This window comes from Pantherophis guttatus, chromosome 1 (genome assembly GCF_059756535.1).
Source record: "Pantherophis guttatus breed Tessera chromosome 1, ASM5975653v1, whole genome shotgun sequence".
NCBI lineage: Eukaryota > Metazoa > Chordata > Lepidosauria > Squamata > Colubridae > Pantherophis > Pantherophis guttatus.
Window position 1 is genome coordinate 101,161,555 of NC_142063.1, and position 14,465 is coordinate 101,176,019.

The 14,465-nt window shown below is 40.9% G+C and overlaps 1 protein-coding gene across 27 annotated transcripts in view; it reads right to left on the reverse strand.

Annotated features, from left to right (window-relative positions):
• Positions 1-14,465, reverse strand: part of SOX6 (SRY-box transcription factor 6) — a 492,935-nt gene that overhangs the window by 253,344 nt on the left and 225,126 nt on the right. The window lies entirely within an intron of this gene.

The window sequence follows — 14,465 nt, forward strand, 5'->3', positions numbered from 1 at the left end:
AGTATGCTTTTGACTAGCTCCGGAAGAAGAAAAAATCAATCTGAGTCTTAGCCCATAAAAGGAAGAGTCCAAAGGCTCCAAAAGCTATATATATAAATTCAAGGGAACTAGGAAGTTCTTAAACTAGAGGAACTTTTTGACTCAAAATAAAGTTGTTGTGTATCTTGATGAGCTAATTACCTGAACTTAAAAGTTAGATAGAATTCCAACATGTTCTCTCTATCACTCTTCCACAGCCTGATTAATTGGTGAAACACCTCCTCCCCCAAATACACAGAGACTCCATTGTCAATATAATTTATAGACACATGGTCTGAGGCATGGGATGAAGAAAACATTAGTAATAATTCTATTTAATCCTTCTCTTAGTCAGAAGCTCAAAATCTTCAAAATTTCTCAGGCTTTGCCTGTAAGCTAGCTCACTTATGGTTTTCTTTTCTAGAGCTGTTAAAAAATCAATGATTTGGAAGCTTTTGTATAATTCCAACTGTGGCCATCTAGCACTAAATGTGCACAGGTAAATATATGAATTACTACTAATGAAAATTCAGGTCTATGGCATATTTCAGTAAGTTCATTCCAGCAGCACATTAAATCATATGTTCTAGAGTAATAATATAATATGATGTAATATAATAATATAATAATATAATATAATATAATATGAATAACGTAATATAACATAATATAAATTTTCATTCTATTTCGAAGAATAGTTTGGGGATAAATTAGGAAAAAAATTTGGACGGAATTTAAAACCTAAGTTTCTTCTGAAACTTGACTATCCAAATAGGATTTCAAACATTGTGATCAACATTATGAAATGAAATAATGGCAAATAGGTTATAAAAGTAAGCTTCATTTCTATTTTTTCAGTAATAGGGATTCATCACTGCTGATGGTAGGAAGCACTTTCTTTAAAGTCTGAGGTAGGATAGAGACCATTTTCTCATATACTTAATACACTGACTGTGGTAAAAACTCTAATGATAAATTTCATAAACCTAAAAATAATGTTTATTTTTCAAAACATGTCACAGTTTCTTAGGCATTAAAAAAAAAAGAATTAATAGAGAATATAAGTACTCAGGACTCAATTTTTCTTAAAACTTATAAGGACCTTGAAAGATAAATATGCACCTGAAATTGGAGTTAGTTAGTTATTTCTACTTCAGCATAGCTAATCATAGTACTCCCCAGCTCTCAAAATATTTAAAATTTAAACCTGATTCAATGGTATCCCTATGTTATCTCCCAGTTTAAAAAATAAATGAATTTATTTAAAATAAATTCATTTAATAAATGAATTTAATTTCATTGTGTTATGGCTGTGCAAGAAATAATTATACCACTTAGGTTTAAGTATTTCATTTTAATCTACATGTCATAGGGATTTTCAAACTTTACAGCACAAAAACTGCCCGCCGAGCGCTTGCACAGTAAAAAGAGAAGCAAAGCTTGATGTTGCATATTTTGTCCAGACAAAGCAAAACATCTGTCAAAACTCACTCCCATTTTGTCTGTAAAAGACAGAGCAAAAAACAGCACTCACCCTTTGTTTGGAAGGCAGATCAGATTTAAAATGTTACTATTGTAACGCTCTCTACATGGGGCTCCTCTTGAGGAGCACTCGGAGGCTCCAACTGGCGCAGAGTGCAGCCACGCGGGTGGTGACGGGAGCGACGTGGCGCTCCCATGTAACACCTCTCCTGCACGAGCTGCACTGGCTCCCAATGGTCTTCCGAATGCGCTTCAAGGTTCAAGGTTTTGGTTATCACCTTTAGAGCACTCCATGGCTTAGGACCTGGTTATTTACGGGACCGCCTGCTACCACCAATAGCCTCCCACTGACCAGTATGCTCCCATAGAGAGGGGCTCCTCCGGGTGCCGTCGGCCAAACAATGTCGACTGGCGGCCCCCAGGGGGAGAGCCTTCTCTGTGGGGGCACCTACTATCTGGAACGAGCTCCCCCCGGAGATACGGAAGATCCCGGATCTGCGTACCTTCCGTTGCGCGCTCAAGACTTTCTTATTTCATCAAGCTGGCCTGACCTAAGTCTTTCCCCTTTTTAAATGGAAATTTTAAATTTGGTTTTAAATTATTGGGGTTTTAAATTTGTTCAGCCAAATTATTTAATTCATTTTATTTTATTTTAAATTTTGTATTTATATGTTTTATTCTATGGCTGTTCACCGCCCTGAGTCCTTCGGGAGTAGGGCGGTATATAAATTCAATAAAATAAATAAATAAATAAATAAATAAATAAATAAATAAATAAAACAAATCTTGCAACTTTCCCCTAAATGCTACTGGCACGCTCTCGATTTTTGATCCACAGTCTGAGAACAGACTACAGCGAATCTGGCTTCTAATTTTGCTTGCCGAAAGCCAGCTCGGAAGGTTACAAATGGTGATCACCTGAATCCGGGACAGCACAACTGTCATATATTCATGCCAGTTCCCAAGGACCCAAAGTTTGATCATGTGACCTTAGGGATGTTGCCACAATCGTAAGTATGAAAAATGTTCATAAGTCACTTTTTTCATTGCCGTTGTAACTTCGAGTGATGACTACACGAATGGTGGTAAGTCAAGAATTGGACTATGATGGGACTACAGCTTCTTATTCATGCCAGTGATTCCACAGGATCAAAATAATCCTTGGCTTCTGCTTACTACTATTTTTAAAAGATGTGAACAGAATTAAAGCATCAAAATGCACACAAAGGAGTAGATTTAAAATAAATCTAATCTCTACTGCAGGTATTCCTATAATAGTAAGATTCCAATCATCATGTTTCCCTCACAAGACAAGGGTTACCAGTTCAAAACCAAGTAGAAACAACCTTTTTTAATTCTTATTTTTCTTTTCCATTGAGCATTTCCACTCAGCAAAAAACCCAAAAAACTTGTCCACCAGTGGACCATTGAAATGCTGGCCCTTATTTATTTACTTACTTACTTAGTTGTCCAGCCCTAGGTAAATCCATTTGGTTCAGGAGCTGGGGTGAAACCCTCCTACCTCAAGTGACAGCAAGAATGGTGAAACGGTCCACTGGCAAACTGGTTAAAAAAAAAGCAGTAAAGTGGGTAGCTCAGTAAAAGAAAAATGGTGACTTAAAAAAATGTTTCTGCCCCGTTTCAAACTCTAAAAACATGATAAGCAGTAAGCTGCAGTGGAAATTGAAGGTTCAACCTAATGAGCCATGGTGGCATAGTGATTAAAACGCAGTACTGCAAGTTACTTCTGCTGACTGCCAGCTGACTGCAATTTGGCAGTTCAAATCTCACCAGGCTCAAGGTTGACTCAATCCTTCCGAGGTCAGTAAAATGAGGACCCAGATTGTTGGAAGCAATATGCTGATACTGTAAACCACTTAAAGAGGGCTGTAAATCACTGTGAAACAGAATAGAAGTCTAAGTGCTATTGCTATTGCTAAGAAAGTAACTTAATTAAAAATAAATGGGCCTGAATGATAACATGTGCCCATGACATTGACCAGTGTTTCAAATCCTTAAGAACTTTAAGATTTGTGGACTTAAAACTCCAGAATTCCCCAGTCAGCATGCAGGCTGGGAAATCTTCAAATCCGCATATTTTAAAATTGCCAAGATTGAGAAATATCAATTAAGGCCATTTGATATAATACAGTATTGCTATTGAGAGCATGATCAGTATTCGTAGAACTTTAAAGTCCTAAATATCTTAAAATATGCTTCCAGATATAATCTTGGCTGAAGTTTACATTTTGTGAATGCTAAGATTCTAATGTGATTTGCTGTTTTTTATTTAGTAATTTTTTTCTTAATTTTTAACATTTTCTTAAGTTTAATTTTCTTAATTTTGCAATGATGTTTGGCTATAAACAAATCAACTGAATAATTCTCCAAATTGGCCTGGACACTCAATCTTCAACCATCCTAGACATGGTATAGTCTTTATGTGGTATACACTAGATAAATTGATTTATTCCATTTCATATACATACACTGTTGTAAGAAATTATGTGTGAATATAGATTTCCTTTATATGTTCATTATTGGGTTTTCCTGCATATGTCCTTAACCATACAGCATCAGTATATTACAGCAGACTATTGTATTTTATAATAACATGGCCTTCACGTGGAGGCAACTTGAAAGAATGAATTATTTCTGCTGTAGAGCATGAATCAATAGAAAGAGAAGTCTTTATAATATAGTGGTTAGAAAGGTTTTTTTTTTTTCAATTTTGATATTATTCTTTAGGAAACATTAATTGAACTGAAGTTCATTGATCATCGAATGTTCTTGAAAATCCTTTGTCATTTTTGGCAAAGAAAATTGTAAGGAAATGACTCCTCCCCCCTCATTATATATTTGTATGTATGTATGTATGTATGTAGATGTACATGTACATGTACCGTGTTTCCCAGAAAATAAGACCCTGTCTTATATTTTTTTGAACCCCAAAATAAGCGCTTGGTCTTATTTTCGGGGAGGTCTTATTATTTTGGGGTGTGTAGAGCAAGACGGGGATCCTCTTGCCGTCTTACCTGATTTCCAGCTCTGTCTCCCTAACCCTAACCAGAGGAAATGGTGGGGACCGGCTACACATGCATTTAAATATTTTCGGGCAGGGTTTATTTTCGGGCAGGGCTAATTTTCGGGGGGGAGGCTTATTTTAGCACATGTGCTCAAAAGCCCAATTGGGCTTATTATCAGGGGATTTCTTATTTTCAGGGAAACAGGGTACATGTACATATACATATACATATACATATACATATATATATACATATACATATAATCTTGATCAAATAAACCAATTTTATATACCATTCCTTTAGTCTTACTCTCTTTGATCCCTTCAAAAAAATATCCTAGAACTTAATTTGTTTTCCTTTTTCTTCATCCCTTCTCACAAAATTCTTCAAAACTTTAACAAGTTTCTTTTGTAAATCCAATATCAGTTTGGGTTGTTATTTATATATTCATTTTAACCTGGTGCAAAAGACCAGGTTCATGCGTGAAGGTCTGATTAAACTGATTTATTACTATATTGCCTATGCACAGGAATCTTCACAGTTAACAATTAGCACCTGCCTGGAGTTAGATAAGGGTCAACAGAATTCAAGGAGGGTTGGACTTAGAACCGCTTGTGGCTATATAGGATGATCCCTCTTTTAACTCTAGCCCCAGATTCTGCCACTCCTCCTACAAACCAGTTTCCTTTGTATGTTCCGTATAGGATCTTTTTCCATATTATTTACATAGGATAATGATGACTGGAGGTTTCAAACCTTGTTTCTAAAAATCTTAATACGGAGGAACTAAAGAAATAGGGTATTTTTAGCTTTGATGACTGGGGGAGGCTAGTGACACTTTTCAAATACCTGAAAAGAAGGTACTTGGAAAGGCCAAGTCCCATTCTACCATTATCCAGAACACAGCACACATAACAACAAGAAGAAAACAACAACAATAAATTCTGGATAATATTAGGAAAATCTTCCTATTAAAGACAACAGTTCAGCAGTGGAACCAAACATCTTCAATGTACATCTAAGCTGATCTTGAACATGAAAGTTATATTTTTTTTTCCTTTGAATTCCTAACTCTAGCATTTACATGGAATCAGTATGTTAAGACATTCTATGATTTCTGCAATTTTTCTGAATTAGTTTATAAATTAAAGTACTGTAATGACTTGAAGATTCCTGACTGTATGTGTTTTAACCCTAAAGATCCTAATTAAAGTTTGCCAATGTACACTATTAGCTATTTTCTGATTTTGCACAATAGATTGAACTGTAAGTTAATTGAATGGAGTGAATTTGCACATATGATAAATCACACTACAAAAAGATTTTTGAAAGGTTAAAATTAACCAAGTTTTGTAATGCTATGCAAATGCAGCTGCTAGATCTTTAACTAACCTGATTAAATGTGTCATGAAAATCCAGCCTTAGAGTTACATTAAAAGAAGTTGATTTACCAGGATCTTTATGTCACATCTTCATGTCTCAGCAGGAATTCTCTTGCAGGAAATCTAACCATAAACCTTTTATAACTTTTTGGGAATTCAGCTTTGGTATAAAGGCTATCAAATATTTATTTCTGTTTCTAAATTCCTCCTGGATATATGTTTCAGGTCTATTTGATTTTTTTAAAATAACGCATTGCTCATCCTTCCCTTTTTTCATATACATTTTTAAAATTATTCTCCCACTCCATTTTTGTCATACAGACATACATGCTCATATTCACACACATACACACAAACATAAAGAGACAGAGCATATTTGCTGTCATAGTTTTAAATCCTGAGAAGTTAAAGCAGATTTCTACACCAGTGGTGGGTTGCTCCCGGTTCGGTCAGGTTCTTGCGAACTGGTAGTAATGGTGGCGGGAGGCTCCGCCCACCCACCCCGACATCATCACGGATGATCTGTGCATGCGCAAAAGTGCGCAAGCATGAGCAAGCAAAGCGAGCATGTGCTCCCGTTGCGAACCGATAGTAAAGGTAAGTGGAACCCACTTGTTCTATACATATATTAGAACTTTCTCCCCTCCTTCTTATTGGTTTGTATTCTGCTATTCCTTTCTTCCAAGTCAACATTCATACTTGGATAATCATAAAGATAGCTTCAAGAAATTGATTAAAGTGGGCCCCTTATTCACCAATAGCCTTTTGGATCAGATCCTCTGTTCTATTTATATATTTAAAACATGTTAAACAGTTTAAAAATACAGCTTTATTAAGTGGAGAATTATTTTGTTTCTGAAAGCAATATGCTCCGTTTCAGTGCTTTGATAACAAGCATCAAGACACTATTGCTGTGCACTTACTGCTTGTCTCACTTCATCTAATGTGGCTTCTGTGCATTACACAGAAACTCCTTCTGACTTCAGTGAACTACTCTACCTGTTAGAGGTGTAACACAGGCTCCCTTCAAGGAACAGCTCAAAAAGTACCTTGAGTTGCCTTGTTCACATCAATTCAGGTTGATTCCTGTGTGTAAATGACTAAAAGTTCTGCTATACCAACTATGTGTATGTACCATAAATATCTGCTAAAATAGAGTTTTCATGCCTATAACTGTGGTATTTGGTATTCTATGGAACAACATTCATTCAGCGTTTCCGATAACTTGGAAGTCTTCACTGGGACAATTTTACCTTCAAAGATTGCCTCCCTGCAGTACTCATACCATATAAGTGATACAACTCCACTTCTTATTCCAATATTGGCCTACAAATGGGCAATAAATGTTGATTAGGATTACTAATAAATCAGTATCTGGTGACATCTTTAAAATCATGGGGATCTCTCAACTGTTGTTTAACAAAAGCAAATGTTTAGCCCATTAGTTGTCATGAAAGCTTGAAAAAATGTGGTTATCCAAATATTGCATAGCAGAAGAAGTAAAAGAATTCTATTAAGTAAAGAAGTTATCCATGTCCATATAATTTGAGCCCTTGCCAAATATTATACACATCCCGGTTCACACTCCTCAGGAAATACACCAATTGTATCATTTTATACTCTATGCAAATTATGCAATATATCAGATTTCCTTACCTAAGACCAAAATCATATTTTTTAGAGATGCATACAAATGAAATATGTATATTCTCTGGAGCCAAAGATCACCTAAGGTGTGGGAAAAGAATTCTCTCTATGCATGCAGAGAATTTTTAAAAGAAATTTATCATTTTAGTTATTCCTTTCATTTGAAGAAAACTATACTGATGCTTTGTTCTTCAACTACTGAAGGTATGCGTGGATATTAAACACTCACTGTCATAACTCAAATTGTGTTGGAGTTTTGACAAAGCAAAACGGTACAGATCAGTTCACAAGAACACTGGGAAATTGTTCTTTTGATATTGCAAAAAAAACTATTTGTTTTCTATGTCAGCCCTAATTTGAGGTAAGTGGTGTTTAGTTAAGGAAATATTAGTGAATACAACTTATTTCTGACTGATAATAGAAGATGTATAGTTATCAGTCAGGTAGTCCATGCTTAACAACGGTAATTGGGACCAGAATTTCCATCTCTAAGCAACTCAATCATTAAGCAAGTATTGTGGGTTATTAAGTGAGGAATTTACTATAACTTCCTTCTAGTTTGCAACAAACAAGATCAATGGGGATGATGGCAGGAAGTTGCAAGACCCAGGAGGCTGGCAAACAGGCCAGTGGGTAGGTAAGTGGGTTACACACACATACTACAGAGTATGAAATCTTCAGGATTTTGTACTCTGTAGTCAGGTCCCTTGGGGGAAAAAGCAGCACAAGTGAGAGTGACTTACAGAAGCAACTTGCAACCTTTCTGCAAATGGCAGGAGTGTGCTAAGCACCCAGATGACAATCATGTGACTATAGGTGGATGGGACAGTTAGAACTTTAAGGAGTTATAAGCACCATTCATTGTATACCACTATAACTTCAATTTGTTGCTGAACAAGTAGTCGTTAATCAAGGATTACCTCAAATTCATGCACAATTTTCAAAGTATTCAAGATATTAAGCAAGCAAAAGTCAACTAAATCCTCAACTTACAACAGTTCAGTGACTAAAAAAGGGATTTATGACTGTTTTTTACACTTATGACCACTGCAGCATCTCCAAAATTCAGATGCTTGGCAACTGATTCTTATTTATGAAAGTTTCAATGTCCCTGGGTCATGCAATCCCCTTTTGCAAATGTCTGACAAGCAAAGCCAATGGGGAAGCAAGATTCACTTAACAACTGTGTTCCTAATTTAACAACGTGAGTGATTCACTTAACAACTGTGCCAAGGAAAGTCGTAAAATGGGGCAAAAGTCACTTAACAAATGTCTCACTTAGCAACAGAAACTTTGGGCTCAATTATGGTTGTAGGCCATAAGAGTACCTGTAGTTGGAAAATACTATTACTAGTGAAAGTTGAAGCATGTAAATTTGTTGCAGGAACGCTGCCTTGTGCCATGTATTTGAAGGGAAATTATCTATTTAAGAAAGGCAAATGATAAAATGAAAACAATGTTAAACTTTGAATGTATTTTACAATCTGATTCAATAGAAAACAACTGACAGAACAAATTAGATTGAAACAACAGAATATATTCTCTGTGTATCAAAAGGTCTAGATTTTATCTGATTTAAAACTATGGCCGCAAGCTGGAGAGACAGAAACATGGGTGAAAGAGAGGATTTTCCATGGTATTTTCTTTGGGATTTTGAACATCTACAGCAGGGGTCCCCAAACTTGGCAGCTTTAAGACTTAAAGCTATGCTGGCTGGAGAATTCTGGGAGTTGAAGTCCACAAGTCTTAAAGCTGCTAAATTTGAAGACCTCTGATTTACAGGATTAATTGCCTGAAACCTAAATGAAAGCAATAATAATTTGTTTTTAGACAATATCTGAAGGATTGTTCTTAAACTGACTGCAAAAGCCTGGGTTAGTTTTCTTTGTGTTATCATTGTCCTCATGCATTTTAGGTATGTGAAAAAGGAATTTAATGTTTCATTCTTCCTTAGGACCATGCCAATCTGGCTGTTCTAAGGGTGGTCTGGCAATTATCTGATCTAAGACTTCCAGAACAGGAAATAATTTATGATCTTCTGGATATGGTTGCCTGGAGCCACTTCCATAGGTTTTACTTCCAGAAAATTGCTGGACCACCCATAGCATAGTTGGATTAGTTGTGTCCTGAAGAACAAAATGTTCTGGAGTTCCTTGGAATGTTCTGTATCTTGAAATAGGAAAAAAAAATCACATTCCTAAAACAAAGTATACTTGAGTTAAGGTGCTATTTTTTGTAAAAGTATCATTTCTCATTGCACAAAAACTCTATTTATAAAAGATATTTTGCTGTTTGCTCTTTTATGGCACATTATTATTTTTATTATTATTATTATTATTTATTAGATTTCTATACCGCCCTACTCCCGAAGGACTCAGGGCGGTGCACAGCCAAACAATAAAAACACATACAATACAAAATTTAAAAAATAGAATAAAATCAAATTTAATAATTTTGGCCCCGACAAATTTAAAACCCCAAACTTTTAAAACCAATTTAAAATTGAATATATAAATACTAAAAAATATTTAAAATTTTAAAAATCTTTTATAAAAGAGGGGGAAAATTAGGCCAGGCCGGCCTGGTGAAATAGTAAGGTCTTTAAGGCGCGGCGGAAGGTGCGCAGATCCGGGATCCTCCGTATCTCTGGGGGGAGCTCGTTCCAGATAGTAGGTGCCCCCACAGAGAAGGCTCTCCCCCTGGGGGCCGCCAGTCGGCATTGTTTGGCTGACGGCACCCGGAGGAGCCCCTCTCTATGGGAGCGTACCGGCCGGTGGGAGGCTATTGGTGGTAGTAGGCGGTCCCGCAAGTACCCGGGTCCTAAGCCATGGAGCGCTTTAAAGGTGGTAACCAAAACCTTGAAGCGCACCCGGAAGACCACCGGGAGCCAGTGCAGCTCGCGCAGGAGAGGTGTTACATGGGAACGCCATGTCGCTCCCATTACCACCCGCGCGGCCGCACTCTGCGCCAGTTGGAGCCTCCGGGTGCTCCTCAAGGGGAGCCCCATGTAGAGAGCGTTGCAATAGTCCAGGCGGGAGGTGACAAGGGCATGAGTGACCGTGCGTAAAGAGTCCCGATCCAGAAAGGGACGCAACTGGCGAATCAGGCGAACCTGATGAAAAATCCTCCCGGTCACGGCCGTCAAGTGCTCTTCTAAAGACAGCCGTGAGTCCAGGAGGACGCCCAAGTTGCGAGCCCTCTCCGTGGGGGCCAATGATTCGCCCCCAATAGTCAGTGATGGCGTCAACTGACTATATCGGGACGTCGGAAACCACAGCCACTCAGTCTTGGATGGGTTGAGCCTGAGCCTGTTCCTCCCCATCCAGATCCGTACGGCCTCCAGGCACCGGGACATCACTTCAAGGGCATCGTTGGGGTGATCCGGGGTGGAGATGTACAGCTGGGTGTCGTCAGCGTACTGATGGTACTCCACCCCGAAACCACGGATGATCTCGCCCAGCGGCTTCACATAAATGTTGAACAGGAGAGGCGAGAGGACCGACCCTTGCGGCACCCCACATATGAGGGGCCTCGGGGTCGACCTCTGTCCCCCTGTCAACACAGACTGCGACCGGTCAGAGAGAAAGGAGGAGAACCACCGCAACACAGTGCCTCCCACCCCCAACTCTTCCAACCGGTGCAGCATGATACCATGGTCGATGGTATCAAAAGCCGCTGAGAGATCTAACAGGACCAGGACAGAGGAGCACCCCCTGTCCCGAGCCCTCCAGAGATCATCAACCAACGCGACCAATGCCGTTTCCGTGCTGTACCCGGGCCTGAAGCCCGACTGGAACGGATCCAGATACGTCGTTTCATCCAGGTGCTGGGGGAGCTGTTGCGCGACCACACTCTCAACAACCTTCGCAACAAAGCGAAGATTGGAGACCGGACGATAATTTACCAACATTGCCGGGTCCAGGGAAGGCTTCTTGAGGAGAGGCCTCACCACCGCCTCTTTCAAGGCGGCGGGAAAGTCACCCTCACTCAGCGAAGCGTTTATAATCCCCTGGAGCCAGCCTCGTGTCACTTCCCGGGAAGCCAGTACTAACCAGGAAGGACACGGGTCCAATAAACAAGTGGTCGCGTTCAGTCTACCCAGAATCCTGTCCACGTCCTCAGGGGTCACAGGATCAAACTCATCCCAGATAACATTCTCAAGACCTGCCCCTGTCTCTCCCCCTGAGACTACCCAGTCGGAGTCCAAATCTTCCCGAATCTGAGTGATTTTGTCATACAGATACTGAACAAAATCCTCGGCTCTACCCTCCAAGGGGTCCTCCCGCGCTTCCTGGTGGAGCAGGGAGCGGGTCACCCTAAAGAGGGCGGCCGGGCGATTATCTGATGACGCAATAAGAGCAGCAAAATAACTACATTTCGCTGCTTTTATCGCCACTAAGTAATTCCTAATGTGGGATCTTACTAGTGTCCGGTCAGATTCAAGAAGACTGGCCCTCCAACTACTCTCTAGGCGTCTTTTCCGGCGCTTCAACTCCCTCAGCTCCTCGGTAAACCAAGGAGCCAATTGAGATCGGCGCCGGGTCAGAGGCCGCAAAGGCACGACCCGATCCAGAGCACCAGCAGCCGCCCTATCCCAGGCGGCCACCAGGTCTCCAGTCGAGGCGTGTGCCAGAACCTCAGGAAATGGCCCAAGCTCCGTCTGGAATCTGTCAGGTTCCATCAGGCGCCTGGGGCGGAACCATCTGACCGGCTCCGCCTCCCTGCGGCGGGGTGCAGCGGTTCGAAAGTCGAGACGAAGGAGAGAGTGATCTGACCATGACAAGGGTTCAGTAACTATATCCCCTATATCAAGATCCCTCAACCACTGTCCAGAGACAAAAACCAGATCCAGCGTGTTTCCCCCTGTGTGGGTAGGGCCATGAATTAACTGGGTCAGGTCCATAGCTGTCATGGAAGCCATGAACTCCCGAGCCATCTCTGACGTCTCACCCACGGACGGCAGGTTGAAATCCCCCATAACCATAAGCTTAGGGGTATCAACCGCCACCGCGGCGATGACGTTGAGTAGCTCGGGCAGGGCTGTTGCCACGTGGCAGGGAGCCAGGTACGTGATCAGCAAACCCATCTGAACCCCATGACCCCATTTCATAAAAAGGGATTCACAGCCGGCCGTCTGAGGAACAGTGGCCTCCCTCGGTCTCAGACCTTCTTTAATGATAACCGCTACCCCCCCGCCCCTCCCCTGTGACCTCGGCTGATGGAATGCTTGGAAACCTGGCGGGCACATTTCAACGAGGGGAACCCCCCCCTCCTGGCCCAACCAGGTCTCCGTAATACCTGCCAGGTCCGCACCCCCCTCCTGAACAAGATCACAGATGAGGGGGGCTTTATTTACTACGGACCTGGCATTGCACAGCATCAGCCGAAGGCCTGGGTCCTGAGGGTCTATGCAACCTGAGGAGCGAGTAGAGCCTTGGGGGCCGGAGCACGCCACCGCTCGTAGACAGCGAGTGCGCACTCCCCTAACACGATATGGCCCCCTGCTCCCGCCATATCTACCCCTCCCACCTACAGTACTGATGTTCAAAAAACTATCCGGACAAGCTCTAACCCCCCCCTCGATCCCGGGTCCTCCATCCCCCACACCACGCTTCACTGCCAGACCCGACCCTCCCCCTTGTGGGTTATCCCCCCTACCCACAGCCCGAATTCCAATCTGACCCTCCCCCTCCCTAGGACCCCTTAAAAATTTGACTAAAAATTTTGTTAAAAAACCCCTCAATCCCCTCGTTTTCACATGCCACCTCTCTGGGTCCCAAAACCCTTCCTTGAGGTGGGCCCTCGATAGTGAGGAGGGCCACATCTGCGAGAAGGGGGAATCTCGCAGCGCAAGAAGATCTGCAGTCGTATACATCTCCAAAATGCAGCGATGGAGGCCCAAAGCTCAGACAGGGGACTTCACAAAAGATGTAACACAGCCAATTGGTCATCGATGTGCTGTTGGTGTCTCAACTGTCCTCCCACAACAGCAGGAGGGTCCTAAATTATCTCCTCCAATGGGGGCGACCTCCGGCCCGCCCTCTCACAGCGGAACCCCACGGGGCCGTAGATTGAAAAAGTTCTCCCACAGACAAGAGCCATGATGTAATAGAGGACCCCTCAACAGTTGCATCAGTTTGGCTGACCATGGTCGGAAGAAAGATTTATCAGTCTATCAGTCAGTCTATGAGTCACGCCAGGGGTGAAGATGGAAAATCTGAAACATGAACTATATACATGCAACAATACCCGAGTTAAAAAAAATAAATAAAAATAAGCCATAGGATTGATTGTGCATCTTCAATTTCAGTATGCAATTCCCCTATATCAATACCGTCTATTTAGTTTGATGTTAACTGGATTGGCCCTATTATTTCTTTAAATTAAACCTGGTAGGATCAACTAGCATTCAAACCACAATTCAATTCAGTGACCACAATTCATATATTATGCTAAACCATCAGGTGTGAACCTAGCTACTATGATAAACCACAGCCTAAATCATAACATGTTGTACACCAAATAAATCAGCTGTAGTTTCTTCTATTGAAATAAATTATCATTAAAATAAACCTGCTCAAGCATACTGTATAAACTCAATGACACATCTGCTTTCATTCAAACCTTAGCTGCAATTATCAGACAGAAATGCTGAAACACTCAGGAGCCAAGGGGAATCTATATGTAAAACAAGCATTGAGGTCAAGGTGCAGAAACAAATTCTTCTATAATACAGGTGATGGCATTATATTTTCTATTTACTGTACTTTGTGTACCTAACCTGTGCACAATTAAATATAGGACAGGGCTATCGTAACCATGGGCACTGTTAAATGATGGTAAAATGAGCTGATTGTTTGTATTGTCTCAGGAACAGGATCAAAAAGGGAGCATCCTTCATTTCCAAGTC